Consider the following 4655-nt stretch of genomic DNA (forward strand, 5'->3'; position numbering starts at 1 on the left):
TGTTCCATTCCATCCTTTCCTCTATTTAGAATCTAATAGTGTTCCATTCCATCCTTTCCTCTATTTAGAATCTAATAGTGTTCCATTTCATCCTTTCCTCTATTTAGAATCTAATAGTGTTCCATTCCATCCTTTCCTCTATATAGAATCTAATAGTGTCCATTCCATCCTTTCCTCTATATAGAATCTAATAGTGTTCCATTCCATCCTTTCCTCTATTTAGAATCTAATAGTGTTCCATTCCATCCTTTCCTCTATTTAGAATCTAATAGTGTTCCATTCCATCCTTTCCTCTATTTAGAATCTAATAGTGTTCCATTCCATCCTTTCCTCTATTTAGAATCTAATAGTTTTCCATTCCATCCTTTCCTGTATAAAGAATCTAATAGTGTTCCATTCCATCCTTTCCTCTATTTAGAATCTAATAGTGTTCCATTTCATCCTTTCCACTATTTAGAATCTAGTGTTCCATTCCATCCTTTCCTGTATAAAGAATCTAATAGTGTTCCATTTCAACCTTTCCTCTATTTAGAATCTAATAGTGTTCCATTTCATCCTTTCCTCTATTTAGAATCTAATAGTGTTCCAATCCATCCTTTCCTCTATTTAGAATCTAATAGTGTTCCATTCCATCCTTTCCTGTATAAAGAATCTAATAGTGTTCCATTCCATCCTTTCCTCTATTTAGAATCTAATAGTTTTCCATTTCATCCTTTCCACTATTTAGAATCTAATAGTGTTCCATTCCATCCTTTCCTCTATTTAGAATCTAATAGTGTTCCATTCCATCCTTTCCTCTATTTAGAATCTAATTGTGTTCCATTCCATCCTTTCCTCTATTTAGAATCTAATAGTGTTCCATTCCATCCTTTCCTCTATTTAGAATCTAATAGTGTTCCATTTCATCCTTTCCTCTATTTAGAATCTAATAGTGTTCCATTCCATCCTTTCCTCTATATAGAATCTAATAGTGTCCATTCCATCCTTTCCTCTATATAGAATCTAATAGTGTTCCATTCCATCCTTTCCTCTATTTAGAATCTAATAGTGTTCCATTCCATCCTTTCCTCTATTTAGAATCTAATAGTGTTCCATTCCATCCTTTCCTCTATTTAGAATCTAATAGTGTTCCATTCCATCCTTTCCTCTATTTAGAATCTAATAGTGTTCCATTCCATCCTTTCCTGTATAAAGAATCTAATAGTGTTCCATTCCATCCTTTCCTCTATTTAGAATCTAATAGTGTTCCATTTCATCCTTTCCACTATTTAGAATCTAGTGTTCCATTCCATCCTTTCCTCTATTTAGAATCTAATAGTGTTCCATTTCATCCTTTCCTCTATTTAGAATCTAATAGTGTTCCATTCCATCCTTTCCTCTATTTAGAATCTAATAGTGTCCATTCCATCCTTTCCACTATTTAGAATCTAATAGTGTTCCATTCCATCCTTTCCTCTATTTAGAATCTAATAGTGTTCCATTCCATCCTTTCCTCTATTTAGAATCTAAAGTTTCTAAAACTGTTTGAATGATGTCTGAGTATAACAGAACTCATATGGCAGGCAAAAACCTGAGAAAAAATGCAACCAGGATGTGGAGGATCTGAGGCTGTAGTTTTTTCAAGTGATTGCCTATCTAACACACAGTGACTTTGGGTTCATTTTGCACTTCCTAAGGCTTCCACTAGATGTCAACAGTCTTTAGAAAGTTGTTTGAGGCGTCTATGGTGAACAGAGAGCCAACAAAGGAAGTTGGAAGTCGTTGACTCAGGAAAGCACATGAGGTCATTGGCACGCATTCACATGAGGGGAAGCTGTGTTCCATAACGTTTTTCAAGACATTGGAATCGTCCGGTTGGAAATTATTGAAGTTTTAAGTTAAAAAGGCCCTAAAGATTGATGCTATACAACGTTTGACATGTTTGAACGAACGTAAATAGAAATTATATAGAAAATGTTTTTTGACTTTTCGTCGTGACATTTTGGCCGCGCTTCCTACACTTGGAGTAGCTTACTGAACGCGCAAACAACAAGGAGCTATTTGGACATAAATTATGGACTTTATCGAACAAAACAACATTTATTGTGGACCTGGGATTCCTGGAAGTGCCTTCTGATGAAGATCATCAAAGGTAAGTGAATATTTATAATGCTATTTATGATTTTAGATGACTCCAAAATGGTGGGTATCTGTATTACTTGATGTCTTTTTCTGAGCGCAGTACTCAGATTATTGCAGTGTGCTTTCCCCATGAAGCTTTTTTAAAATCTGTCACAGCGGTTGCATAAAGGAGATGTTCATCTATAATTCTTTGAATAACAGTTTAATATTTTAGCAACATTTATGATGAGTATTTCTGTAAATTGATGTGCTCATTCACCGGAAGTTTTGGGAGGCAAAACATTTCAGAACATGACACACCAATGTAAAATGGGGTTTTTGGATATAAATATGAACTTTATCGAGCAAAACATACATGTATTGTGTAATATTGAGTCCTATGAGTGCCATCTGATGAAGATCAAAGGATTGTGATTAATTTTAGCTGTATTTCTGGTTTTTGTGATGCTTCTCCTTGCTTGGATAATGGCTGTGTGGTTTTTCTTGTCTCGGCGCTGTCCTAACATAACCTAATGTTATGCTTTCGCAGTAAAGCCTTTTTGAAATCGGACAATGTGGTTGGATTAACGAGAAGTGTATCTTTTAAATGGAATATAATAGTTGTATGTTTGAGAAATTTGAATTCTGAGATTTTTGTTGTCTTGAATTTTCCGCCCTGCTATTTCACTGGCTGTTGAATAGTGTGTCCCGCAGATGGGACTCTAGCGTCCCACATACCCTAGAGGTTAAAATGCGCCAGAATAGTCATATTTTGTCTTGTTTTCACATTAGTAGTAACATCGATGATTGTAGGCTAGAAATAAGATATTCATGTTGTTGAAACTCTAAGCAGTGTGCCAGACGACTTTTGGTCTCCAATATAGGCCCCTTTCTGTGTTTGCTAAAATTGCGGCACGAGGGCAATTTGATTGCAGAAACTCCTCCCTGCTAATGAGGAAACCGATAGTTATGGATGTAGTATATCTGCCTGGAGCAAAAATGGTGAGCAAAGATTTTAGTTTTTCACAATGTATTCTGAATGTGAATGGGGGAAAACTCAGGGAAGTAACCTCCATTTCCAGGTTGATGATGAGTGCATTTCACACTACTTTGGATTATAATTGTAAGGCTCGTTTGAATGTCCTGTTTAATATAATGTTTGCTACAGTATTATGAATTATGTGAACAGCTACAGTATTAAATATGTGTAATTATTGAAGAACCGCGTTAATGACAGTATCCATTTAGGTGTTGTCAATAAAGTTACGATTTCACCTTTATTTAACCAGTGTGTGCAAATGGAGTACGGAGGTAAGGCAATAAATAGGCCATAGAAGCAGAGTAATAACAATTTAACAGATTAACACTTGAGTGATGTGCAGATGATGATCTGCAAGTAGAAATACTGGTGTGCAAAAGAGCAGAAAAAGTAAATAAAAACATGGGGATGAAGTAGGCAGTTGGATGGGCTATTTACAGATGGGCTGTGTACAGCTGCAGCGATCGGTTAGCTGCTCAGATAGCTGATGCTTAAAGTTAGTGAGGGAGATATAAGTCTCCAAAGTCAGCGATTGTTGCAATTTGTTCAATTTATTTACATTTTAGTCATTTAGAAGATGCTCTTATCCAGAGCGACTTACAGTAGTGAATGCATACATTTTCAGTAGTGCATTCATACATTTTTTCCTGTTCCAGTGATTGGCAGCAGAGAACTGGAAGGAAAGTCGGCCAAAGAAGGTGTTGGCTTTGGGGATGACCAGTGAGATATACCTCCTGGAGCGCGTGCTATGGATGGGTGCTGCTATGGTGACCAGTGAGCTGAGTTAAGGCGGCCTAGCAAAGACTTATAGATGACCTGGAGCCAGTGGGTTTGGCGACGAATATGTAGCGAGGGTCAGCCGACGAGAGCATACAGTTTGCAGTGGTGGGTGCTACATGGGGATTGGTGACAAAATGGATGGCACTGTGATAGACTGCATCCAGTTTGCTGAGTAGAGTGTTGGAGGCTATTTTGAAAATGACATCGCCGAAGTCAAGGATTTATAAGATACCCTAGTAAAACTGACTATGTTTGACAGTGTGAGTGAAGGAGGCTTTGTTTGCAAAATAGGAAGCCGATTCTAGATTTAATTTTGGATTGGAGATGCTTAATATGAATCTGGAAGGAGAGTTTACCAGACACTTAGAATATGTAGACAACAACAAATACCTAAGTCAGAATCGTCCAGAGTAGTGATGCTAGTCAGGCGGCGGGTGCAGAGAAGATTGGTTGAAGAGCATAACGAGTCTTGTCTTTAAAATGGTGTAAAATAGGCATATGTTTGAGAAATTTAAGTTATAGCATTTTTGAGGTATTTGTATTTCGCGCCACGCGATTCCTGTTGACCTCGCCTAGACAGGTTAACCTCTCTCGGGTATGTGGGACGAATCATCCCACCTAGTCAACAGCCAGTGGAATCGAGTGGCGCAAAATACGAAATACCTTAGAAATGCTATAACTTAAATTTCTCAAACATATGACTATTTTACACCATTTTAAAGACAAGACTCTTGTT

Source organism: Salmo trutta, unplaced genomic scaffold, assembly GCF_901001165.1.
Source record: "Salmo trutta unplaced genomic scaffold, fSalTru1.1, whole genome shotgun sequence".
Taxonomy (NCBI): domain Eukaryota; kingdom Metazoa; phylum Chordata; class Actinopteri; order Salmoniformes; family Salmonidae; genus Salmo; species Salmo trutta.